The sequence below is a fragment of the Taudactylus pleione genome, unplaced genomic scaffold, assembly GCF_031769625.1.
Source record: "Taudactylus pleione unplaced genomic scaffold, aTauple2 ptg000560l, whole genome shotgun sequence".
NCBI classification, from domain to species: domain Eukaryota; kingdom Metazoa; phylum Chordata; class Amphibia; order Anura; family Myobatrachidae; genus Taudactylus; species Taudactylus pleione.
Genome location: NW_028284962.1, coordinates 3,260,159 through 3,288,088, shown reverse-complemented (window position 1 = coordinate 3,288,088; position 27,930 = coordinate 3,260,159). Strand labels below are relative to the sequence as shown.

The following is a 27,930-nucleotide window of genomic DNA, read 5'->3' as shown; positions in this document are numbered from 1 at the left end:
TCCCCAATATGCCCTTTATGCAGCACCCCCATGCCCTTTATGCAGCCTCTCCCCTATGCCCTGTATGCAGCCTCTCCCCTATGCCCTGTATGCAGCCTCTCCCCCCTATGCCCTGTATGCAGCCTCTCCCCCTATGCCCTTTATGCAGCACCCCCTATGCCCTTTATGCAGCCTCTCCCCCTATGCCCTTTATGCAGCCTCTCCCCCCTATGCCCTGTATGCAGCCTCTCCCCCTATGCCCTTTATGCAGCACCCCTATGCCCTTTATGCAGCCTCTCCCCTATGCCCTGTATGCAGCCTCTCCCCCCTATGCCCTGTATGCAGCCTCTCCCCCTATGCCCTTTATGCAGCACCCCCTATGCCCTTTATGCAGCCTCTCCCCCTATGCCATTTATGCAGCCTCTCCCCCTATGCCCTTTATGCAGCCTCTCCCCTATGCCCTGTATGCAGCCTCTCCCCCCTATGCCCTGTATGCAGCCTCTCCCCCATGCCCTTTATGCAGCCTCCCCCTATGCCCTGTATGCAGCCTCTCCCCCCTATGCCCTGTATGCAGCCTCTCCCCCTATGCCCTTTATGCAGCACTCCTATGCCCTTTATGCAGCCTCTCCCCTATGCCCTGTATGCAGCCTCTCCCCCCTATGCCCTGTATGCAGCCTCTCCCCCTATGCCCTTTATGCAGCCTCTCCCCCTATGCCCTTTATGCAGCCTCTCCCCCCTATGCCCTGTATGCAGCCTCTCCCCCCATGCCCTTTATGCAGCCTCCCCCTATGCCCTGTATGCAGCCTCTCCCCCTATGCCCTTTATGCAGCACCCATATGCCCTTTATGCAGCCTCCCCCTATGCCCTTTATGCAGCACCCCCATGCCCTTTCTCCAGCACCCCCCCCACAGTATGCCCTTTACACTGCACACCCCCAAGTACCTCTATGCAGCACCCTCCAAGTGCCACACCCCGTTTGTGTGCCCCCTCTTTTACCCCTTCCCAGTGCCAGTCCCCAGGGAGTGCTACATTGGTGGACAGTGGTGTACAAATAAATACTTACCGATCTTCTATTTGGGATCCGCGTGGTCCTCCAAATGCTGCCTCTTGTCAGACGCTCCGTCAGGGCAGAATAATAAACAAAATGGTGGTGTGGGAGTGTCAGGGAGTGGTTCATCGTTTGATCGTTCACCCTGAACGATGTGCAAACGATGTGTAAACGATGTGCAAACGATCTACAAGCGATATAGAAGCGATCAAGTGAAATTGACCTGCATGTTCACTCGATGGAGGAGACGATCACACGACCAGCGGGAGCGCGCATCGTGCATCGTGAGAAACTATTTCTGCACGATGTGTAAACAATTTGTAAACAATTTTTAAACGATTGAACGATAACGATATCGTTATCGTTAAATCGCCTGCTAAAATCGTTTAGTGGATGCCCCCCATAAGGAGTAAAGGATTGGTGCCTCCCAGTCTAGGTTGACATATCTAGCGGGAGATGTATCAAACTTTCAAGTGAGATAAAGTGGAAAAACTGGAATCTGATTGGTTGGTGGGAGCAACTTTTCCACTATATCTCTATTTAAGATTTTATACATTTTCCCGCAAATCTCTTTAAAAGTCTGAGCTTTATCAACAGCTCAATGGGCTCCTTTCTGTGGGTTGGCCTCCAGAGACATCTGGGTATCCAAGGGGGCATCACTCATTTTGGGTGTCATTGTGCTGGTTTGGCTGGGGTAGCAATCAGATATACACTACGATCGGTCAAGCTACTTAGTACTGAGAGGGTGAGTTGTTAGAGGCACAGCTAAAGTTAGTGTGTTGGAGAAGTCAGAATTGTGAATGACGAAGCAAAAGTCTATAAACAGGTGATCCAAACAAGCACCGGCAGAGGAATAAAATTCCAACTTGGTAGATTGGTAGCAGTGAGAAACGGGATGTAGTCATGTGACCGGCGGTCACAATCCCAACAGCGGAATGCCGGCTAGGGATTTATGATAGGCGTTGACATATCGATTCCACAATATATATGTCTGCGCTAATAACCACTAAAAAAACTTTCACATACACTCCAGAGCTGTCAGTTGTAATTTAATAAGAAACAATGTAATAAACACATTAAAAAAGAAGAACTGCAGTTCCTAAAAAGAATATACACTTGCAAATATTAATGGAAACAAGTCTGTCAATCATAGGCATTAAATGTGCACTATTAAGTCCAATAAATCCTTAGGACCCCTCTGGAGACCATTAATTCTCAGAGCAATGATGGTAACTATAAATGCCGTCCCAGTTGTAAGAGAAGTTAGTATAATATGTCTGTATGTTATCAAACTGAGCGTTAAAACGCGGGGATAGCCCCCGGCTATCAGCCTAGGCCAGGGGTGCCATGGAGAGGGGGACCCCTTTATTGGAGGGGTCCCAAACTCCCCAGGGATCCCTGGCCTAGGCTGAGTAGCGGTCAGGGCTGATGCTGTGGCTAGGGGGGCCCAGAGAAAGGGCTCCCCTGGCTTTGGCATCAGTCCCCCACTAGAAGGGGTCCAGAGCTGGTTTTAAATATATGGTGAACCTCATGCAAAAATTGTATCAATATATTTAAAACCAGCTCTGGCCCTGCTGCCTGGTGCTGGTTCTCAATTTACAGTGGAACCCCACACATATTTTTCCCTGTAATTTTAAGAACCAGGACAGGCTGACAAGTCCAGGGCTGGTTAGTCTTTTTTTGGGGGGGGCCGCACGTCATGTTTTAAATAAATAATGTAACCCTTTTTTACATGTCTAACACACGAGCAGCAAGCACATATTTCACTGATATGTGCAGGCTGCTAGCTCGAGAGAGATTTTCAGAGAGAAAACACTGCAATCTCGGGTGAGTAATCTCATCTTCACTTGCAACTTGGGGGAGAGATCTTGATTTGCTTCACCATCGAAAAACTCACTTTTAGCTAAACTCACTTCTTACCCCTTGGAGTTCAGCTCATACAGACTGTTTTAACTCTCAGTTTGATAACATACAGACATATTATACTAACTTCTCTTACAACTGGAATGGCATTTATATCATTGCTCTGAGAATTAATGGTCTCCAGAGGGGTCCCAAGGATTTATTGGACTTAGGGCCTGATTCAGACCCGCTCGTGAGCGCTGAGTGCTCGCAAGTGGGTCGATGTTGGCCCAGTGCGCATGTGCACGACGGAGGCGGCTCCGTCGTTCGCATGCGCGAGACCCGGATAGCGACGGGCAAACCGTCGCTCCGGGTCTCGCTACAAAGTGGGCGTGCTGTCGATGTTGAGTGACAACATGCCCCCTTTGGTGGGCGGGCCGGGGGCGTGGCTGCCCAGACGGAGGTGTTCCCATGGGAACACCTACCATCTAGGGCCGGCCCCACTGACATCACAAGTGATGTCAGTGGGTGGAGTTCTTGCTCTGTAAAAGCAAGAAGTCCACTGGGACTTGCGGCAACGAGACCCTACCACAAGGGTCTCGTCGCAAGTCCGACCATCATCCTGGCCGCTCGCACTAGCTGGTCACCCACAGCTATGCGAGCAGCCAGGAGGCCGCTCTAAAAATACAATAGGCGGGCACTGATTCAGAGCGAGCGCTCTGAAAGAGCGTCCAGCTCTGAATCAGGCCCTTAGTGCACATTTAATGCCTATGATTGACAGACTTGTTTCCATTAATATTTGCAAGTGTATATTCTTTTTAGGATCTGCAGTTCGTTTTTTAATGTTTATTACATTGTTTCTTATTAAATTACAATTGACAGCTCTGGAGTGTACATGAATATATTTTTTTTTTTGTGTTTTAAGCGCAGACATATATATATATTTTCTTGTAGCCTCTGTTTTGAAGGGATTTTTTGGCCAGTATCCCTTATATGTCAGCTGCTGTTAATACACATAATCTCTGGATACACAAGGCATTATACAATTATGTGTAATTGATGTTGAAATACTGATGCCTATCATAATCCCGGTGCTAGAATGCCGAGGGTGCCATCCAGAATGAAGGTAAGTCCGGGGCACCCTTAGCGTTAGCCACGGGTGGGGAGGGTTAGGATTAGGGAGTCTAGCTGGGTTAAGGTTAGGTTTTTTTTTGGGGGGGGGATTAGGGTTAGGCACCCCTAAGGGGGAGGGTTAGGCACACCCTCCCAGGAAGGTTAGGTTTAGGGAGCGATAAGGGGTAGTTAGGGTTAGGCACCCTTGGGGGTAGGTAAGTGTTAAGCACTAAGGGAGAGATTAGGGTTAGGCACCACTAAGGGAAGGTTAGGGGGGGACAGCGGGAGGTTAGGCTACTTACCTGCCCCTGTCAGGGTCTTGATCCTGTTGGGAATCCACTGTTGGGATTTGAACCGGCAGCATTTCAATCCCATTCCGTGAGAAACTAATAAAGATTGCATAGAGGTGTCTCCGTTCTAATTGACTTGATAATTTGCAATGTGCTGATTGAAGTAAGTGAAAACAAATATGCATTTATCAGTGTTGATGGTGCATTGCCACCTGTTGTCTGTAGTTACTTATTACTGCGGTGCATCCTGAGATGTTGCAGTTTTCAGTGTTGACTGTGTACTGCAGCCTTTGTCTCATGGCCATAGAAGGGCACCAGAAAGCAGCTGAGCACCAAGAGCATCCTATAGCCCCATTCTGCCTGAGATTTGTCTGACCTTATATTGTTGTTTTGCCATTAACCAATCCTGAAATTGTATTTTGCCCACTCTTGTTAGCTGCAAGCCCTGTTCTCTTGCTAGTTTTAAGTATGTTCCTAGCCGCCTGCCCTGACTATTGGCCATGTTATATACCACCTACCCTAAATCTGTTATTGTTTATTATTATGATCACACTGTAACATGCTATATTTCTATTACTTTTGAGTTTTATCCAGTACAGTGTTTGTTCAATGTGTGCATGTTATCGCATATATTATTATCTGGTTTTGGATGTTTATATTGTATCACATGTACTATAAATTAACTGTGTTACCTACACAACATGGGGTCAATCCACTTAGCAGCGACGATCTTGCAGGTGTGAGTTTTTTTCAGCAACAGCTGCAATTATACGGCAGCCCAAACTCGCACAAAGGTGTTCGCAGTCCCATAGCTAAATTGTGCGATTAGGGGTCAGAGCGAGCCACAAAGAGTGCGAGATGCAGTTCCCTTGCTGGCTTTTTATAATGCTGACAATTAGATTGACCCCTATGATTTCTTTATATTATTGTTTTGGAAGAATACAGAGTAATAAATTGAACCTTCATAATGTAGCACTGTATACAATCAAATAAAGCCAAACTTCTTTTTATTACTCAGATGTACTAATTTATGGTGGAATGCCGCAGTGCAGGTCTATTTCTGAGAACTTCCATGTTGGCAGTCACAGTGGCATCCAACACTGACTACGCAATGTAAGTCATTGTATGTTTTAAATGTAAAAGTTGTAACCCAATCTTTTTATTTTTATATCTAATTACTCCTGTTGTTAATAAAAAGAAAGGAACAACAAAAGTCTAAAAAAAAAAATAACGTGAACACTTTTTATATTTAAAATTGCTTTATTTAAAGAATGAATAAAGTATTAAAAATAAAGAAAAATTTTAAAAGGCAAAAAATGTAATTATACTATTAGTGGGATAAGTAGGCCTAATGTATAGAGCCTTTTTTGGTCATTGATAAATCTGCCCCTTGGTGCATCATTAAGCAAACAAAACAATTCCAAGAAGCTGATAACACCATCTCCATTATGTGATGTAAATTAACGTTTTTTGTGCCTGGTTCACTACAGATCGCTCTTGTGATCGCAGCTGCAATTACGTATTCTGATGTGCTACAAAAATATGCTAATGTTTGCATTTGCAAAGCCAGCATAGAGATGCCCACTACCACTTTCACATCCATAAGGCCTCGCAGACCTGCGTATACATCGGTAACATCGAGGAACATCGGGCCCAGAAATTGCAACTGTCGTAGCATGCAGTGAGTACTCAAGGTGCGCATGCCATCACAGTGGCTAATTTAAGCACACCCAGGTAACAGGGGTCAAACGGACAGGCCGCCTGCTCCCCCGTTACCATCCCCAAATGCTGACGTCCCGTCCCTCAATCTGAGATGGCTTTGTATCTGCGTACATAATCGCTAGTGCGATTGCAATGCTAACTCACATGCGCATGCGCAGTACGCACCATCGGCTGATCTGCGCATGCTGTAGCAGTTGCGATCCATGATGAATCAGGCCCTTTGTCCTGTCCAAAATTCTTCAATATGGTGCAAAACGATGGATTACCTTTCAGTTTGCTCCATCTCCACTTGTTCAATAAAGTATAAGGTGTGCACAGACCATAGTGCGGATTATCAACATTGCACGCACCAGAGAATGCCACGATCAAAACTTTATCAACAGATATCTTGTGCAGCCTCTACAAGTAGAGAAAGTCATGATCCACAAGGCCTCTGTTAAAATAAGTGCTGACTGACACAGGGACTTATTCAGCAGCGATCGCAAATGCAACTACGCGATTTTTAGCCATTGCGCATGCGTATAAGCTACATTGCATGTGCGCTGCGATCGCTCTGTGATTACGCACGCACACAGGAATCCATCGCAGAGTGAGTGACAAGCTGTGAGCGTTTGGGGGAGTGGTCGGAGAAACTCAGGTTTCTGTCTGTTTGAACTCTGTTCCTTGGGCGTGTATAAATTAGCCACTGAGATTGCATACACAGCTTGAGAGGCCACTGCGTGCAAAGAGACAGCAGTGGACATCCTTATGCCGGCTGTGCTTTGGCAGGCATTAGCATATTTTCGCAGCTATGTTCTGTGCAAAATGGCAGCTGCGATCGCTGCTGATTCAGGCCCACAGTGTATAGGTAGGTATGGAATGTCACAAAGCATATAGAACCATGCTTTGCATAGAGCCACCTTTTAAACTTTTATATTTCATAAATGATGATCACTACTAGTGGCATTGGACACAAGGACAGTTCACTTTAGTTCAAATATGATGATGTCAGTATTCTTCTGTTTCTTCTATTTCTTTTACTATAGTCAAAACCTGATTAGTTTCTCTCTGTGGGGTCTATGTACATGCATTGGCGAGAGATAAAGTGGACGAAGATGAAGTACCTACAAATCAGCTCTAACTTTCACTTTACAGGCTATGTTTGAAAAATTACAGTTAGGAACTGATTGGTTGTTACTTTATCTCCGTACACTTTATCTCTCTCCAATGTTTAGTACATTGGGCCTGATTCAGACCGTGGCGTGCGCGAGCCCCGGGGTGAGCGAGAAATTACTCGCTCCGGCGCTCGCATCCAAAAGGGGCCGCTGTCGATGTTGATCAACAGCTCGCCCCATTTTGGTGGCGGGCAGGGGGGGATGGCTGGCCAAACGGAGGTGTTCCTGAAGGAATGCCTGCTGTTTGGGGGCGGCCCCACTGTGGTCACCCACAGCTATGCGAGCGGCCAGGAGGCCAGTTTAAAAAAAAAAAGTGGCCGCCTTGATTCAGAGCGAGCGCTCGCTTTTTGCGTGTGGCTCTGAATCAGGCCCATAGACCCCTGTATTCCTCTTTTCCTCACTCTCCATCTCTCCCTCCATCTAATGCTCTCTCTCGCTCTCTCTCTCTCTCACTCACTATTTGTCTCTCCCCTTACTATCTCTTTTCCACTCTCTCCATCTCCCTCCCTCTCCTAATGTCTCTTTCTCTGTCCCATAACTTTTTCTGGTGTAACATTCCTCTTTTAATATACAGGTGAATTGTGTCTTATATGCTTTTACCCAAGACGCAAGATTCATTTTCATTTTGACCACTGACAATGTCGGATGTAAGTAACCTAACTTTAGACTAGTACTCCTATTGCTGTGTTTAATCTTTTAACAAGAGAAATAGTAAATGGTATATGTACACAACTGGATGGGGTCAAATATGTCTCTTTTTTATTGCATTTGCACAAAGGGCCTGAATCAGAGATGGACGGATTTGCAGAGCCACACACAAGCAGCTGTGCAAATTCCGTCCATCTTAATCAGTCCATCTCAGATACAAATGCAGAAGGAGGTGACAGACACTTCCTTTCTGCATTTGCGATCCCAGCTTCTTGCGACCGCCTCTGAATGAGGGCCATAGTCCTTGCGCCAAACTGTTTCCAGAAAGGACAATATAGTAAATGATAGTCCGTCAATAACGTCCTGGCAAAAAGAGATATTCCGCTTCACATCACAGGAAAAAACTCCCAGTAGAATATGTGGAAAAAATCAAACAAAATAACTGTCAGTCCTAACTGGAAATCACAATAAATGGACACCACATGTGATCTAGGACATGCAATCCGGGCTTCCCAAGATTTCTAGAGCAGTAGGATAGAACACCTCCTGTGTTATCCTATATAGACCCAGACAAGCTGAAAGGAATAAAGCTGTATGGAAAGCACCTCGGTGATATTCATATACAATAATGTGCTTACATGAATGCTTACATTAAGCAGCTTGATATAGTCATATCAAGGTATCTTTAAATATAGTGCATAGTGATGATTAATCATGCAGAAACATACATAAATCGAATGCTCACATTTCAGCTTACATGGGATGATTTTGGACAAGCATGTAAAGGTATCTCTTCATTTCCTGGACAGATTTCACAAAGATATGATCTCCAAAATATGGGACAGAAAAAATCTCATAGTGTAGTATCTCAGATAAATATGAAGTTTAATAAAGAACAAATAAATAAAAACAGAGAGGATAACCTCCGTACCAGATGATGTAAAAAGATCTGCATATACAGGATAAGAAGATGGATGGCACCTTGGTATTTCTTTTGCCGTTAATTTAGGTGATCCTGCTGGTAAACTGGAAACTGAAGGCTTCCTCCCTATCACTTCTCCGACATGTTTCGACACATAGGTGTCTTTCTCAAGGTGTGTATTGATAAAACAGGGGGTTTAAATCCCCGCGGACCAGAAGTGCTAAAAACGTGTGTACATAGAACCATAACAAAGGGGATCCTATTATTCCCCAGAAAGACTGACTGGAGTGCATTCAAGCGCTCATATCGCTAATCACTGACCTTAAAACTTGATCCGCCTAGATGACTTGCTTCCTGTAGCCAAGGCTTCCTACCTATAAGCTGGGAGAGGCTGCAGTGGGGAGCTTCATTTAGCTCTTTGCCTCCCACCACTTTCAGCTGGGCTGGCGCTGCCAATCTCTATTTCTTCATCTGCCATCGTCTTTGCTTGACCGCTGCCGCAGAACTGAAGGGATCTGACGTCCGATGTATGAGCGGACAGAGATATGATGCGGCGAGCCAGGATTGTCTTCTTGCATCTGATTCTCATTGGCTGCCGGCTTGTGACCGGTGCCAAATTTAAGCTGACGCCGCCACCCAACCAGCTGCCCTCCGGCTCCAGGTGAAACCTGGAATATTGGGCGTCCCGGAGAATGTCTTCAGGACGCTGAGACAGAAAGTTAAATTCTGGTACGTTCCCGGGAAAACCGTGATGTATAGCAACACTACCCCTAATCCTAAATGACTAAAAAGGCCATGTTTTTGGCCTGGGAGCTGGGGACAGTTCTAAACATACTTGCACTCACTCTCTGCTGAAACTTGGTACGTTGGTCTCAGGAATCTCTCCCACCCAGAAACGTCATGTTAATGCAGCATATACAAGTTGCGGCTTCACTGCACAGCAAGCGAATAAGAATCAGGCTGATTCTTATTGGCTGAGGCTGTCACACATGACAGCTGATGGAGACATGATAGCCGCAGCTTCAGCTAACCATGGCTCAGGTGCAGCTAGCCAATAAAAATTAGCCTGATTCTCTTTGTCTACTGCTGAAATCTACCGGTCAAGTATCTGTGGTCGATCGGTAGATCACAGTCGACAATTTTGTCCACCCCTGTCTTAAACTAACTCAGTTGTCCAATTATGAAAACCTAATTTAGAGGATTGACATTTGTTCTATATTCTCCTCTATATGTTTTACATAAAAATGCTAAAGCTGGGCACACACTTTAATGACGGGTGCTGCTAATCCGATAAACTTTCCGAAAGAGTGATTATCGGATCAGTACACACTAGTACACACTGATTAATTTCTTGCTCAGTGCGTACTTTCCTTTCATCTTTTGAATGGGATCAGGAGGTCATGAACAAGTGCAGCACATGCGATTCCTTTCCTCCAATCTGCAAGAGCGTTTCAAGCAGTTTATCAGCTTCAAATTATCAAGTGCTCCTGCATACACACTATCCAATTATCAGGGCAATAATTGGATAGTGTCTACGTAGCATAAAGGTATGTATATTTGGATGATATTACTTATGTGAAAAAAAAGAGAAAAATAATAATATTACTATGCGAACACAACCTGGGAATTGTATATGCTTTAATCAATTAGGCTAATTATGGGAACGATTGTGCAACTAACATAGTATTAATTTAATTTATATAAGATCCTGAAACTCTTAACCATTACCAGATAGGATTGACTACAGTCGTATATTTTCCTCTTATGTTTTATTTAGTCTATATACACCAATCAGCCATAATATTAAAACCACTGACAGGTGAAGTAAATAACATTGATTATCTCATTACAATTGCATATGCCAAGGGGTGGGAAATATTAAGCAGCAAGAAAACAGTTGAAGTTGATGTGCTGGAAGCAGAAAAAATGGGCAAGCGTAAGGATCTGAGCAACTTTCACAAGGGCCAAATTGTGATAACTAGATACCTACGGCCTGATTCTATAGAGGACACACTGACGCATCCTCACGCAGATTCTCGATTATCGGGAAGCTGCACATGAGCAGGACCCTTTCTATACATGTGCACAATGGGTCATGCAAGAACGCACACAGGTCTCCATATGCCTCTGCCTGATTGACAGGCAGAGGCATTTGGGGGCGGGGGAACCCCCCATTTCCAGAAATAGGGGCATGTCCTCCCTGTTTTCCCGAAGGGACGAGGCCAGGGTCTGCGCCATGGATGCAGACTTCCTGGCCTCACAAGCCGGCCTGCCTGAGTAAGCTGAGGTTTACTGAGCTGGCTGGTGTAGCACAACATTGATGGCCAGGCCGCGAACTCTGCCACAGCGCTGGGATCACAGATGCTGACAGGAGGCATCTCTTTACTTTGGGTGCCTTCTGCAGTATTTGAATTTCAGCAGGACACAATTGTAAAGCCTCTTGTGCCTTGCTTTACAATTCAGTCCACTGCTGATCCAGTTCTTAGAGCAGAGCATCTCCAAAATGGCAGGTCTCTGGGGTGTTCCCCGGATGTAGTGGTTAGCACCTTTCAAAAGTGGTCCAAGGAAGAACAACCACTGAATTGGCAACAGGGTCATGAGCAGTGCTTAAAGTGGTCCTAGAGAAGTGGTGGAACTTATTAATGTTATTACACACAGCAGTGCCCCTTATACACAATGCCCACATTTGTGCCCCTTCTACACAATGCCTACAGTAGTTGTACCCCTAATACACATGGGACCTCATTCAGACCCGGTCGCAAGCGCTGAGCACTCGCAACCGGGTCGATGTTTAGGCCCTGCGCAGGCCCCGGAGCGAGAGAGAAATTCTCTCGCTCCGGAGCTCACTACAAAAGGGCCAGCTGTCGATGTTGATCGACAGCTCAGCCCGTTTTGTAGGCATGGCGGGGGGGTAGTTTCACAAACGGAGGCGTTAAGGAACGCCTGCAGTTTTGTGGGCGGCCGCACTGACATCAGCAGTGATGTCAGTGGGGAGCTTCCTGCTCGATCAGAGCAGAAAGCTCCTTGGGGCTTGCAGTTACCAAGACCCAACCCTAGGGTCTCGTCGCAAGCCCCGATGGTCTTAATGGTCTTGATGGCAACCCACTGCTTAGCTAGCGACCAGGAGGCCGCACTTAAAAATACAAGCGGCCGCCCTCATTCAGAAGGAGCGCTCACTTCTTGCGAGCGTATCTGAATGAGGGCCATACTGCCCACAGTAGTAGTGCCCCTTACACATGCCCACAGCAGTAGTGCCCCTTATGCAATACCCCCAGTAGTGGTGCCTTTTATGCAGTGTCCCCAGTAGTGGTGCCCCCTATGCAGTGCCCACAGTAGTAATGCCCCACATGTAGTGCTCACAGTGGTAGTGACCCTTATGAAGAGCCCACAGTAGTGGTACCCCTTGTGTAGTGCCCCAGGAGTGGTGCCCCCCATTCAATGCCCGCTGTAGTAATGACCCCTACAGTAATGCCCTCAATAGTAATGCACCCAATAGAAGTGTCCCCTGCAGTAATGCCCCCTGTAAAAGTAATGCACCCTGCAGTAATGCCTCCAATAGTAATGCCCCCTGTAATAGTGCCCCAACAGTAATACCCCCTGTAATAGTGCCCCAATAGTAATGCCCCCTGTATTAATACCCCCAATAGAAGTCCCCCTGTAGTAATGCCCCCAATAGAAATGCCCCCTGTATTAATGCCCCCAATATAAATGTCCCATGTAGCAGTGCCCCCAGTGGTAATGCCCCCTGCAGTAATGCCCCCAGTGGTAATGCCCACAATAATAATGCCCCCGGTAGTATTGCCCTCAATAGTAATGCCCCCTGTAAGTGTACCCAATAGTAATGCCCCCTGTAATAGTGCCCCCAATAGTAATGCCCCCTGTAATAGTGCCCCCAATAAAATGCCCCCTGTAATAGTTCCCCAATAGTAATGCCCCCTGCAGTAATGCCCCCTGTGATAGTGTCCCCAATAGTAATGCTCCCTGTAATAGTGCCCCCTGTAATAGTGCCCCCTGCAGTAATGCCCCCCTGTTATAGTGCCACAACAGTAATGCCCTCTGTAATAGTGCCCCCAATAGTAATGGCCCCTGTAGTAATGTCCCTGTAATAGTGCCCCCTGCAGTAATGACCTCTGTAATAGTGCCCCCTGCACTAATGCCCCTTGTAATAGTGCCATGCATACATTCACAAAAAAACAACAACTTATACTTACCTTAAGCCCAGCTCCTGCTTCCCCTGCCGTCCGGTCCACCTAGCTGCTCTTCGGAACTATCATGATGTCTCTCCCATAGTGCCTATGGGGGAAGCCGGAGCTCAGGAGTGATACTTCTAAAGATGGTAACCATAAAAAAAGATCTATAAAACGAGAGAACTTCACAGTTCAATTCAGCTGTGTGGCAACGCGTTTCCATCCTCCACGGGTCTTTGTCAAGGCACAGCTGATTTGAATTTCCCCGTGAATATATGCTCCCTTTAGATCTGGTATGCTTATTCCCGAAACAATTCTATCATACATATTCGCGGGTCATTGATAAAATGTAATAACATACTAGAAATGCATATAAAACCACAATACAATAAATAAACTGCATCTATAATTTACATAAACCATTTTGTTTCAAATTCATCATTTAAACCTCTTTGTTGTAACAGTCATAATTTGTGAATCCACTTAATTTCTGTTCTGGATAGAGGCGCTCTCAAATCTCCCTATCTCCACTTTTTTTCTACATATTCAATCATTTTAATGCTCACAATTTCTCTGACAGAGCAGTTATGTGTGGTTTCGCAGTGTGAAGGCATATGGTGGGTTTCTAAGCCCTTATGGACATTTCTAAAATGTCCTGCCAATACGAATTTTAAAAGGGCGGCTGGTTCTGCCTACATACTGCTTGTTGCAGCTACATTGTATCACATAAACCACGTTACTACTACTGCATGTCAGGAATTGATTAATTTTATAATTCTTTTTTTAGGAACGCTCGACACAAAACTATTGATTTTACTTCCTTCACTATTCCCAACGTTCTTAAACCCCATACATATGCCACATCTAAAAAACTCTAGAGGTAATTCTCTTACCTGTCCTTTTTATAGATATAGCACTCTTAACCAAAACATTTTTCAAATTAGAGGCTCACTTCTATATTAATACAGGTTTATTAGGTACTGTAACTCATCTTTTAGAACAGGATCTGCCTTTAAAATATGCCAGTGTTTATTTAACACCGTCTCTAATATTCTATAATCTTTGCTAAATTTAGTCACAAAAGAGATTGAAAAGTCCTTATCTTGTTTTTCCTCTTTGTATCGTATTGTTTATATCCCTTTTCTATAACCTGCTTTTTGAGGGAACAAACCTGTTCTTTATACACATTCTCCTTCAATTAGTTGCATTTTATGCATCAAAACTGGCTACTGGGTACTCCCCTTAGCCAGCTCGGATGATGGCTGCTGTCAGTTCTTATGAATGAATTACTGTCAGTTGGCTTAAAATAGTTTTTGTACATACTTTAGAATCCTCAATGTACACTGTCAAATCTAAAAAGTTGACTTGCGTTTCGCTGACATTGTAAGTTAAAATGACTCCAAAATCATTCTTATCCAACTGCTCTTGAAAGACAGAAAAAGTATTTTCACCACCCCTCCATATTAGTATAATATCATCAATATAGCAATAATCTGCCACGAGTCCCACCCCCAGTTCCTACCACAAATGAGATTCCTCCCACAAGCCCATGAATATATTAGAAAAATGGGGGGTAAATTTTGTGCCCATTGCCATCCCAGAGCACTGCACACCGCATGCAGTGTCTATCTTTTAAATGTGAAATGGTTGTTTTCCAAAATGAACCTAATACCATCTAGGATAAAAGTTTGTGTCTCAAAGTCAAAATTTTCTCTGAGGGCTTCTTTAATTGCTAACATCCCTTTATCATGTTTTATTATTGTATGTAGGGATGCTACATCCGCTGTGACAAGTAGATCTCCTACTTTTACCATTCTATTTCTTCTAATTTATTTTTAGCATCTTTAGTGTCTCTCAGATAGGCTTTGCCTTTGAAGGCAATCGGTTGTAGGAAAAAGTCAATCATTTCGGACAGGTTAGAAGTAACCGACTCTATTCCTGCTACTATGGGATGTAAGTTTGGGGGGGTCTTTTATATTTTCATGAACTTTTGGAAGTCCATATATTACTGGCAATACAGGGTTCTCAATTTTCATAAACAACTTTATTTTTCAGACAATACTCCACTTGCAGCATGTCTGTCTGCCAATAAATCATTCATTTTCTTTTCGTATACAACGGTACTCCCCCCCCCCCCTTTGTCTGCTGATTTAATGGTAATTTTCCTTGCGATCTATTAGTACTTTCATCGCATTTTTCTCTGCCCTTGAAATGTTAGATCTTATTTTTCAATGTATTCTCTTTATCTCGTTATCATCACACATTTTCTCTAATTCTGGTGTGATATTTTTCCACAAAATTGCCCCTACTACTGACAGGGTTAAAGGTTGACCTTTTATGAAATTTATTCTTCAATGATCATCTTATCCTTATGAAAAAATCTTGTAAGGGATAGTTTACGCAGAAATCTTTGTATATCCATAAATACCTCTAAAGGATTAATCTCATTGGTCGTTGCAAATTTTAAGCCTCTATTTAACATCGTTTGACCTCTGATAATTCAATAGAACTTATATTGTAAATTTTTGTAACTTTCTTTTCCCTCTTTATTTTTCTCTCTCTTCTTAACATAACCTCCCCTTTTACCCCTTTTTCTCGCATTCTTCTTATTTATTAGTGTCTTCTCCATCCTTTTTTCTGATACGGTCTGTGGAAGTTCTTCCCTAAAAAAGGTGTTCTATATCCCATATCCTCATACTGATCGTATGTCAATGGTTCAAACCTCTTATATGTTCTTATATCGAGGTTAGTCCTATCATAATATATTTCATCTTCTTGATATATGTTTCTTTTCTGATAGTCTAGGGAGTAGGGTGGGTTAAAGTAATCTAATTTTTCTCATAACATCCCTTTGTTTTATCCTTTCTATTGTTGCGCATTCTTTTAGAATAATCCTTTTTTTGATAATCATAAGTCTCCTTTTCCCTCTGCCTAACCTTAGGCTTTTTTATTTCTTCCCACTTATTTTCATTTTCATTCTCATCATTCACAGAATCGGATGAAAGTTCTTTGTTTTCTCTTTCTGGGCAATTTCCTAATGTATTCAAACAGATCTCATTCATTTCTAACTTAAATTGATACATGCCTTTATTGCAATCCTCCTTATCTCTATTATATTTTTTCCCGTTTCTTTTTTCTTAATCCTTTCACTTATTTTTCTTTACAGTTCTATACAATCCTCTAAATCGTTAAAGCGATATACCAAGCTATTGAGTACTTCAATTTCTCTTACTATCTCGTGCATGACATTTTTCCTCTCCTCAATTATGAGATGCATGAAAGCAAAAGAGCATGAGTTCAAAATATTACACCATTCTTCTTTAAAACCTTCTGTCTCAGTGTTAAATGAAGGTAATTTCATCAAAGTACTCTTTGAATTAGGTGGTTTGCAACATAAGTTGCACAAGGGGCATATTCAATTAGGTGCGAAAAGTCCTGCTGCCGAGGTTTTCGCCGTCATCGCTGGTTTTCCGGAAAAGTATCGCGCTCGTCACGCTTATCCCAGTATTCAATTCGAAATTGGCAAAAACGGGACCCGGCGAAACGCAATCAAGCGAAAAGTACTGTCAGATTTGGGGAAATCAGCCTGACACCCCCCAAATGATGCAATGACATGGGGGATCACTATGGATACCCCCGAATAGCCCTGCTGAAGGTATTTGGGGAACTTAAATGGTCTCAATAGCTGCTATTTTGAGTCTTTGGATAAGTCTTGAAGAATAGCATTTAGCTTTATTTTTTGGTGAAAATAAGTAGTCCCAGCAAATTTGGGGTAAATGAAAATGGGTGCAAGCATAGTTAAAAATCGCTAAAGTGGAGTTTTAAAAAACACACCTTCAGCAAACGCCTGCAAACAAAAAAACAGCTGGAGCATACTTGGTGGACCCCCTGGAGTCTATTTCGCTAGTTTTTAAGTTTGTCCCCCACATTTGAACTTTTTTGCTCCCAAAACGAAAGTACTTTTTTGGGGTGATCTACAGATTTTTTAAAACTTTTTTTTGATGCAGTTTACCTTTGGGGGACTATTCCAAGGCTGCAGGGGGGTTCCCGCAACTTTGTACCCCAAAACCCCTGCTTTCATAGGCGAATCTTTTCCACTGGTTCTTATGCGCAGACTTTGGAATTGAATACGGGGAGAAGTTTTTGCCTGGCGAAATGACGTCACCAGCAAAAACTCTTCACTGAAAAGCGCTTATCGCACCTAATTGAATATGCCTATATATTGTATATCTAAGTTACTTATACTGACACAAAATGCACACTATATTGTATATAACGGAAATAGGCCCAGATTTTAATGAAAATAATCACTTTTGCACACGCTCTTCGCCTCCTTTCTTTTTTGTTCTTAATAATTTGCTTATAGATATACATTTTTAATTAAATATTAACAAAAGTAAATTTTTTACATACTTTGCATTCTCTGTGCTCCATATATGGCCAATGTTTTTTTTCCCCATTATTTTGTTGCTTATAATTAGTTGTCTAAGGTAGCACCCCCTCAGATATTATAGAACACAGCTTCTCAAACTCGGTCCTCAGGACCCCACACAGGTCACGTTTTGCATGTTACCCAGCAGGAGCACAGGTGTACTCATTACTCACTGACACATTTTAAAACATCCACAGGTGTAGCTAATTATTTCACTTGCGATTCTGTGAGGACACCTGCAAAACATGCACTGTTTGGGGTCCTGAGGACCGAGTTTGAGAACCTGTGTTATAGAATATTTGGAACTATAAAAGGTGGCGGCTCCAGAGGTGGGACTGCAGCGCAGTCCAAAATTCAAACAGGGGAGCCACACCAACTGCCAATGAGTCCTGGCTGATGATGCTTGGAAGCATTAGCGGTGACAGTTGGTGTGGCACCCCTATTTTAAGTTTGGTCTGTGCTGCACTGCTACAGCCCCACCTCTGGAGCTGCCACTGACTATAACTATTAGGAGGGGTCCCTTGGTACCAACTTATTAATATACCATTGCAGAGGGCATCTACATTTTTGTCTTCTTACTTTTCACAACTGGCAACGGACATGAAGTAGTCGTAAGTATGCAAACATAGCTAGTACTTGGTAGCGCACGCATGGGGGGGTTCTGAGTACCCAGAAACCCCCCCTGACAGACTGGAGTGCAGACACCCGTGTTCTTAAGCCCCGCCCACCATATCATATTGTGTTGAAATTAATAAAAAAAAAATCAGGCTATACTTTCTGTTAATTAAGAGATCTGTGATTGTGATTGTACACATACTGCCATGATACTAGATAAATAGGCTATGCCAAGATAAACCATGGTAGAAAACTGTTTGTTTTTTCGCAGGATGGACAAAAACTGTTGTGTATGAAATAGGGGTGAGCGGGTTCGGATTTGTGAAATCCGAACCCCCCCGATCCGAGGCTGATCCGAGTCAGGCTCGACTTTTCCCGCCTGACTCGGATCTGAAATCGAGGCAAAACGTCATCATCCCGCCTTCCGGGTCTCGCGGGTTTTGGATCCTATATAAGGTACCCGCGTCGGCGCTATTTTCTCACTCGGCTGTGGACAGTGAAGAGGGAGGGTGGGAGCTAGGGCTGGCTGGGCTGTGTAGTGTAGTGTAGTGCAGAGTAGTGTTGTGCTGTGCTGTGCTGCGCTGTGCTGCTGTTGTCCATAGGGGCTGTGTCCACTACTTCAAAGTCCATAGGGGCTGGCTGTGTTGTGCTGTGCTGCTGTTGTCCATGAGGGCTGTCTCCACTACTTCAAAGTCCATAGGGGCTGTGTCCACTTCAAAGTCCTGTGCAGTGTCCCAGTCCTAAAGGGGTGCTGTCCAGGGGGTGCTCTGTCCATCAGGGGTGCTCCCCCCAAGTGCTAAAAAAAATTTATTTTTCTGTGTTTGTGAATTGTGTGCTCAGTAGCCGCACGTGCATCAACAAAGTAGTGCCAAGCGTGCGCCTGTGTCATAAGTAAAGGGCCGGCTGGCTTGACCATTAAAGGGTGCTGTAACCCCCAAAGTACACTCCAAACCAAATAAAAAAATATTTTCTGTGTTTGTGAATTGTGTGCGCAGTAGCCGCACGTGCATCAAGAAAGTAGTGCCAAGCGTGCGCCTGTGTCATAAGTAAAGGGCCGGCTGGCTTGACCGTTAAAGGGTGCTGTAACCCCCGAAAGTACACTCCAAACCAAATAAAAAAATATTTTCTGTGTTTGTGAATTGTGTGTGCAGTAGCCGCACGTGCATCAACAAAGTAGTGCCAAGCGTGCGCCTGTGTCATAAGTAAAGGGCCGGCTGGCTTGACCGTTAAAGGGTGCTGTAACCCCCAAAGTACACTCCAGTCCAAACCAAAAAAAAAATTATTTTCTGTGTTTGTGAATTGTGTGCGCAGTAGCCGCACGTGCATCAACAAAGTAGTGCCAAGCGTGCGCCTGTGTCATAAGTAAAGGGCCGGCTGGCTTGACCGTTAAAGGGTGCTGTAACCCCCAAAGTACACTCCAGTCCAAACCAAAAAAAAATATATTTTCTGTGTTTGTGAATTGTGTGCGCAGTAGCCGCACGTGCATCAACAAAGTAGTGCCAAGCGTGCGCCTATGTCATAAGTAAAGGGCCGGCTGGCTTGACCGTTAAAGGGTGCTGTAACCCCCAAAGTACACTCCAAACCAAATAAAAAAATATTTTCTGTGTTTGTGAATTGTGTGCGCAGTAGCCGCACGTGCATCAACAAAGTAGTGCCAAGCGTGCGCCTGTGTCATAAGTAAAGGGCCGGCTGGCTTGACCGTTAAAGGGTGCTGTAACCCCCGAAAGTACACTCCAAACCAAATAAAAAAATATTTTCTGTGTTTGTGAATTGTGTGTGCAGTAGCCGCACGTGCATCAACAAAGTAGTGCCAAGCGTGCGCCTGTGTCATAAGTAAAGGGCCGGCTGGCTTGACCATTAAAGGGTGCTGTAACCCCCAAAGTACACTTCAAACCAAATAAAAAAATATTTTCTGTGTTTGTGAATTGTGTGCACTGTGGCTGCACGTGCATCAACAAAGGAGCAGCGCCAAGCGTGCGCCTGTGTCCCATAACTAAAGAGCCGGCTGGCTCATTTCTTAAAGGGTGGTGTAACCCACAAAGTGCACTACTCTCCAGCAAAATAAAAAAATATTTTCTGTGTTTGTGTGCGCCTTAGCCACACGTATATATCAATATAACATAAATGGAGGACCAAACTTTCTCCGATAAAAATAAAATAGGGAAAGATCAAGAACCACTTCCTCCTAGTGCTGTTGCTGCTGCTGGGAGTTGTTCTTCATCTCAGAGAGGAAGTAGGAACACCACTACTTTTACTAAACAATTGACCCTCCAACAGTCCCTAGCGATGAGGATGAAGTACGGCAGCAGTCATCCTGAAGCAAAACGTATAACTGAGGCCTTGACTGCTATGTTGGTGTTAGACGTGCATCCGGTATCCGCCATTAGTGCAGTGGGATTTAGACAATTGATGGAGGTAGTGTGTCCCCGGTTCCAAATCCCGTCTAGATTCCACCTGCATCCTCAAAGCAGCAGCGACAAGCGTGCGTCTGTCTGTTAAAGGGTGGTGTAACTCTCAAAGTGCTCCAAAAAATAAAAAACTATTTTTTTTATGTGTTTGTGACTTGTGTGTGATGTAGCCGCACGTGCATCAACACAGTAGCAGCGCCAAGCGTGCTCCTGTGTCATAAGTCAAGGGCCGGTTTGGACATCTGGTCCGGACTGAAGGACGTGCCAACAATTTCTGACAAGTCTACTGTCACTGCATATGATACTGTCCTCAAAGCAGCAGCGACAAGCGTGCGTCTGTCTGTTAAAGGGTGGTGACACCCTCAAAGTGTGCTCCACAAACAATAAAAATATTCTTTTTTTTTCTGTCTTTGTGAAATGTGTGGGCTGTAGCCGCACCTGCATCCTTAAAGCAGCAGCGACAAGCGTGCGTCTGTCTGTTAAAGGGTGGTGTAACCCTCAAAGTGCGCTCCACAAACAATAAAAAAATTCTTCTTTTTTTTTCTGTCTTTGTGAAATGTGTGGGCTGTAGCCGCACCTGCATCCTTAAAGCAGCAGCGACAAGCGTGCGTCTGTCTGTTAAAGGGTGGTGTAACCCTCAAAGTGCGCTCCACAAACAATAAAAAAATTCTTTTTTTTTCTGTCTTTGTGAAATGTGTGGGCTGTAGCCGCACCTGCATCCTTAAAGCAGCAGCCACAAGCGTGCGTCTGTCTGTTAAAGGATTACATCGGTGACAACATCCAAGTAGGCATGTCAGACAGTCCGTACCTGTACTGGCAGGAAAAAGAAGCAATTTGGAGGTCCCTGTACAAACTGGCTCTATTTTACCTGAGTTGCCCCCCCTCCAGTGTGTACTCCGAAAGAGTGTTTAGTGCAGCCGGGAACCTTGTCAGCGAAAGGCGTAGGAGGTTGCTTCCACAAAATGTGGAGAAGATGATGTTCATAAAATGAATTATCAACTCTTCCAGGGAGACCAGCCTCCAGAACGTACAGAGGGACCTGTGGTTGTGGATTCCAGCGGGGACGAATTAATACTCTGTGAGGATGAGGATGTACACAACACTGAAGAGGGTGAGGAATCGGTGGATGAGGAGGATGAGGACGACATCTTGCCTCCGTAGAGCCAGTTTGTGCAGGGGACAGATTAATTGCCAGCTTGTTTTGTGGGGGCCCAAACGAACCAATCATTTCAGCCACAGTCGTGTGGCAGACCCTGGCGCTGAAATGTTTGGTTTGTTAAAGTGTGCATGTCCTGTTTATACAACATAAGGGTGGGTGGGAGGGCCCAAGGACAATTCCATCTTGCACCTCTTTTTTTTCTTTGAATTATGTACTGTTTGGGGCCTAGTTTTTCAAACTGCCATCCTGTCTGCCACTGCAGTGTCACTCCTAGATGGACCACGTGTTTGTGCCGCCCACTCGTATCTCTTAGCATAGTCATCCAGCTACCTCGGTGCAACCTTTTGGATATAAAAACACTATTGTGAGGTGTTCAGAATAGACTGGAAATGAGTGGAAATTAAGGTTATTGAGGTTATTAATAGCATAGGAGCAGAAAAACCCACAAATTCTGTGATTTTAGCTGTTTTTATGCTTTTTAAAAAAAAAATACAGATCCAAAACACAAAACCCAGAACCCAAAACACGGAAGGGTGGTTTTGGCAAAACCAATCCAGATCCAAAACACGAAGAAAGATCCAAAACCAAAACACGAAAAGTGGCCGGTGCACACCCCTAGTATGAAATAGCCTTAAGAATATATTTGTTTATGCAGTTTTATAACTATTCAAAGGAATGTTATCATTAAATTTCAGAGATCAGTCAGAAGGGACAGTTGAGACATGTAAGGTAATAAAATTAGAGATACAGGGGTGTATTTACCACCAACGTGGAGGCTAAAGGTTGAGGGAAAGAGAGAGATGGTGTCGTAGTGAGAGAGAGAGTCTGGGTCAAGTGAGGGGTTTTTAAGGATGGGTGTAACAAGTGTGTGTTCGAGGGAGGAGGGAGCAGCCAGTTGAGAGGGACAGGTTAAAGAGATGGGCAAAAAAGTAGCAGAAGAGAGGTATCGAAGAAGGTAAGATGGCATAGGGTCCAGGAGGCAAGTAGATGAGCAAGAGGATGAGAGAAGGACCAAGACCTAGCTTTAGTTAATATGTCGTTCTCTGGTGATCCTAAGCTGGGTACACACTTGCCAATATGTCGCTCGGTCTGCATGATGGCTGGTTGCCCATTTTGTACCCAGTATTACTCTGGTTAACCCAAGTACCTCTATATGCAGGGGAGTAGTGAGGGTGGTTCCAGTGGAGCATGAGCTCCGGGCGCCAAAATGGACAGAGGGCGGTATACAGGATCCAGGAATTAATGGGGCACTACAGAGTATGACAGCCACCTGTTAGTTTTATCTTGGTTTGTTTGCTCTATATCCTAAATACGTTATGGATCTGAGATCCTATTTCTAAATTTCATGCTCCATCAAACTGCTCAGATTGCCTCCTCTCCGGCACTCCCTCCTCTGTCATCATCTTCTGTCACCTCTCCTTACCTGTCAGATTGTTTACATTCACTTCTCACGTCTTTAACTCTCTCCCTGTGATTGGCTCTTTGCCCCTGTCCACTCCTTTCTTATTGGCTTCTGTCACCTCCCCTCTCTGATCGGCTCTTTGCCCGTCCCCTCTACTTTCTTATTGGCTTCTGTCACCTCCCCTCTCTGATCGGCTCTTTGCCCCTCCCCTCTCCTTTCTTATTGGCTTCTGTCACCTCCCCTCTCTGATTGGCTCTTTGCCCCTTCCCTCTCCTTTCTTATTGGCTTCTGTCACCTCCCCTCTCTGATCGGCTTTGCCCCTCCCCTCTCCTTTCTTATTGGCTTCTGTCACCTAGACTCTCTGATCGGCTCTTTGCCACTCCCCTCTCCTTTCTTATTGGCTTCTGTCACCTCCCCTCTCTGATCGTCTCTTTGCCCCTTCCCTCTCCTTTCTTATTGGCTTCTGTCACCACCCCTCTCTGATCATCACTTTCCTCTCCCCTTCTCCTGTTTGATCCCCTCCCTCCTTCTCTCCTCATTCTGTGCTTCAATGGACTTAAAAGTGACAGATCGGAGGTAAAATCCTAAGCTTCAATTATAAGGTTTAGATGAAAAAAAGTCACAGCTTTGCTATTTAAAGTAATGGATAACCACAAAGTGTTATTTGAAAGATCTTTTAAAAATATTAGAAACCTGAAATAATAATAATGGTGGTAGACAGAACATGATTAGTAGTACTCACATTAATATAGGTGCAATGTATATTTGCAAAGTAGGAGCATAGATGAGGCGGGAGCTTCCCATAGGTGTTCCCACTCCAGTGAAAGCTGCTTGGGGCAGTAAATGCAGTAATTAGCTACGCACCCTGTGGAATTTAACTTTCTGTAAGTTGCATAATACAATTTCCTCCAGGGCCGTATTAAGGTCTGTGGGGGCCCCTGGGCAACAAACGTGTGGGGGCCCCTAACAATTAAAGTTTTTATTTATATGTATGTATGTGTGTGTGTGTGTATACACACGCATGTATATATATATATATATATATATATATACACATATATGTGTATATGTATGTATGTATATATTCTAACATATATATATATATATATATATATATATATATATATGTATTCCAGCATACAGCAGCATTCCGTGCAAGAAAGAATGAACCAGGCTCATCCTTTCTTGCAAGGAATGCCGCCATGTGCTGGTTATATATATATATATATATATGTATATATATATGCTGGTGTGGACTGGCACTCTGAATTACGTTAGATAACTGCTGCCGGTGCCCTCACAACAAGACAATATAGAAGAGAACAGTGCGGTACTCGTGGCATGTATACATAAAAGACGAAAAGCGGTGGCTGGTTTCAACGTTTCAGTTCAATCCGAACTTTTTAACAAGTTTAATAATACAAACATACCTTAAATACAAGAAGCCTCACCTCGTGTAAAGGCACTCTCCCGAAACTGGGACTGCACACCCGTCCGGCGGCGCCAATAGATGACGTCATCACGCTCCTACGTGAGTGGGTGACGACCACATCAGTGACACCATCACCATGGATACACAGAATAACAACTATACAAAACACAAATATTAAAAATTGGTAGATCAATATGTATCAGTGTAAAACATCTTTCAGCAATGAAAATGCGCAAAACTCTTCTTACACCCCTTAAATGCTTATTCGTGCTCAGACACATGCACGCTGCAGAAAACTGCCAGCGACGTGTGCCCTAACCGAGCAATTAGATAATAACAATTCCCTTGGGTTAATAGGTTCAATGTAGCATCTCCAGTAATTAATAAGATCTCCAAAAAACACTGGCCTATTATTGAATCAGACAGTAACCTTTACCTCAAGGGTAGCCAGCTTATGCCCTGTTACTACGAGGATGTAACCTGCGTGACCTTCTGGTAAAAAGTTAAAAACAGATATCTCTAAGTTGAGTAAAACCCCGACCACTAGATTTTTTACAGAAACTAAAGTGGGCTGTATTAAGTGTGCCTGTACAACGGGTCAATTCCTTATAGCTGGAGACTCTTTTGCGCACCCGCATAGTGGTAAAAGAATCCCCATTAAGTTCCTGTTTACTTGTAATACCAATTTCGTGGTTTATCAAATTATATGCCCGTGCGGTCTTACCTACATTGGTAAGACTGAAAGGAAATTTAAGGAGCGCATGGCGGTGCATCGGTCCGCCATACGCCAAGCACTTGAGGTGGGAACTAGCGAGCAGCCGGTGGCACGGCATTTTGTCATGTGTAAACACCCGCTAACCAGTATCCGATATCGTATGATAGATCACATTCCTCCCCTTCTACGAGGTGGTGATCGAGCTACCAAATTGCTTCAGTGCGTGGCACGTTGGATCACTCGTCTAGATGTAGTGCATCCTCGGGGCTTAAATGACAATATTTCATATACGTGTTTCTTATACGTTTTGTACATATGTGGTAGGCATTCATTTTAATGGAAGGATATCTCTTTCGATTAATATTAAGATACTCTATATACATTAATCTGCATGATGAGTTTGTGGGGTAATTATTCATATTGACCATACCCTATGTATTGTTATTATCTAATTGCTCGGTTAGGGCACACGTCGCTGGCAGTTTTCTGCAGCGTGCGTGTGTCTGAGCACGAATAAGCATTTAAGGGGTGTAAGAAGAGTTTTGCGCATTTTCATTGCTGAAAGATGTTTTACACTGATACATATTGATCTACCAATTTTTAATATTTGTGTTTTGTATAGTTGTTATTCTGTGTATCCATGGTGATGGTGTCACTGATGTGGTCATCACCCACTCACGTAGGAGCGTGATGACATCATCTATTGGCGCCGCCGGACGGGTGTGCAGTCCTAGTTCCGGGGGAGCGGCTTTACATGAGGTGTGGCTTCTTGTATTTAAGGTATGTTTGTATTATTAAACTTGTTATCTTGAAAAAAGTTCGGATTGAACTCAAACGTTGAAACCAGCCACCGCTTCTCGTCTTTTATGTATACATGCCACGAGTGCCGCACTGTTCTCTTCTATATATATATATATATATATACATATATATATATAAAGTCCTCCTTAGGGTGGCACTCCCATGTATGAAAAATACTGTAGCAGGTGCCCTCCAAGAAAAGGTCAGCCAAAGATGACCTCTCATGTACACGTCCACACAGGCGGCACTCTGTCCTCCAAATATAACAATACAAGAGGTGTAATGTATAACACCGACGTTTCGGAGCCTTTAATATAGCCCCTTTATCAAGGTACAACACCACAATACAAATGACACAAACATTTATACTCACTAAACTCCACGTGTGCTGTCCGTGCCGCGCGCTGTCCATGGCCGGGTCCCCCGCTGATGACATCACCCTGCCTCTCCTGCACACCGGCGCTACAACAGCGTCAGCCCCAGGAGAGTGGAGACGCCCACAGCCTGGTCTCCCCTCGTCATGACAACACGCAGTCACTGGACCACAATAGAAAAAACAAAGACATATACAATAATACATATATCACATTAACAATACAACATATAATACTTGACACAATCAATCTGCAATATTAGAGCAGTCGATAATTTACATGTAAATTAGGGGTGTGCACCGGCCACTTTTCGTGTTTTGGTTTTGGATCTGGATCTTTCTTCGTGTTTTGGATCTGGATTGGTTTTGCCAAAACCACCCTTCCGTGTTTTAGGTTCTGGGTTTTGTGTTTTGGATCTGTATTTTTTTGAAAAAAAGCATAAAAACAGCTAAAAGCTAAAATCACAGAATTTGTAGGTTTTTCTGCTCCTATGCTATTATTAACCTCAATAACCTTAATTTCCACTCATTTCCAGTCTATTCTGAATACCTCACACCTCACAATAGTGTTTTTATGTCCAAAAGGTTGCACCGAGGTAGCTGGATGACTATGCTAAGCGACACGAGTGGGCGGCACAAACACGTGACCCATCTAGGCGTGAAACTGCAGTGGCAGACAGGATGGCATTGAAAAACTAGGCCCCAAACTGTACATAATGCAAAGAAAAAAAAGAGGTGCAAGATGGAATTGTCCTTGGGCCCTCCCACCCACCCTTATGTTGTATAAACAGGACATGCACACTTTAACAAACCAATCATTTCAGCGCCAGGGTCTGCCACACAACTGTGGCTGAAATGATTGGTTCGTTTGGGCCCCCACAAAACAAGCTGGCAATTTATCTGTCCCTGCACAAACTGGCTCTACGGAGGCAAGATGTCATCCTCATCCTCCTCATCCACCGATTCCTCACCCTCTTCAGTGTGTACATCCTCATCCTCACAGAGTATTAATTCGTCCCTGCTGGAACCACAGGTCCCTCTGTACGTTCTGGAGGCTGGTCTCCCTGGAAGAGTTGATAATTCATTTTATGAACATCATCTTCTCCACATTTTGTGGAAGCAACCTCCTACGCCTTTCGCTGACAAGGTTCCCGGCTGCACTAAACACTCTTTCGGAGTACACACTGGAGGGGGGGCAACTCAGGTAAAATAGAGCCAGTTTGTACAGGGACCTCCAAATTGCTTCTTTTTCCTGTCAGTACAGGTACGGACTGTCTGACATGCCTACTTGGATGCTGTCACCGATGTAATCCTTTAACAGACAGACGCACGCTTGTCGCTGCTGCTTTGAGGATTCAAGTGCGGCTACAGCCCACACAATTCACAAAGACAGAAAAAAAAAAAGAATATTTTTATTGTTTGTGGAGCACACTTTGAGGGTTACACCACCCTTTAACAGACAGACGCACGCTTGTCGCTGCTGCTTTGAGGATGCAAGTGCGGCTACAGCCCACACAATTCACAAAGACAGAAAAAAGAAGAAGAATATTTTTATTGTTTGTGTAGCACACTTTGAGGGTGTCACCACCCTTTAACAGACAGACGCACGCTTGTCGCTGCTGCTTTAAGGATGCAGGTGCGGCTACAGCCCACACATTTCACAAAACACGAAAAAAAAAGAACAATAT

At 44.1% G+C, this 27,930-nt stretch overlaps 1 protein-coding gene across 2 annotated transcripts in view; it reads left to right on the top strand.

Annotated features, from left to right (window-relative positions):
* Nucleotides 1-9,093: 9,093 nt before the first annotated feature.
* The window catches only part of MATK (megakaryocyte-associated tyrosine kinase), a 69,912-nt gene continuing 51,075 nt past the window's right edge, over nt 9,094-27,930 (top strand). The window contains exon 1 of one of the 2 annotated variants that reach the window (XM_088452989.1): nt 9,094-9,447. The gene's annotated coding sequence lies outside the window, so the exon portion shown is untranslated. Of the gene's footprint in view, nt 9,448-10,188; nt 10,266-27,930 lie in introns of those variants that run through there. The other variant, XM_088452990.1, reaches the window with a different exon arrangement.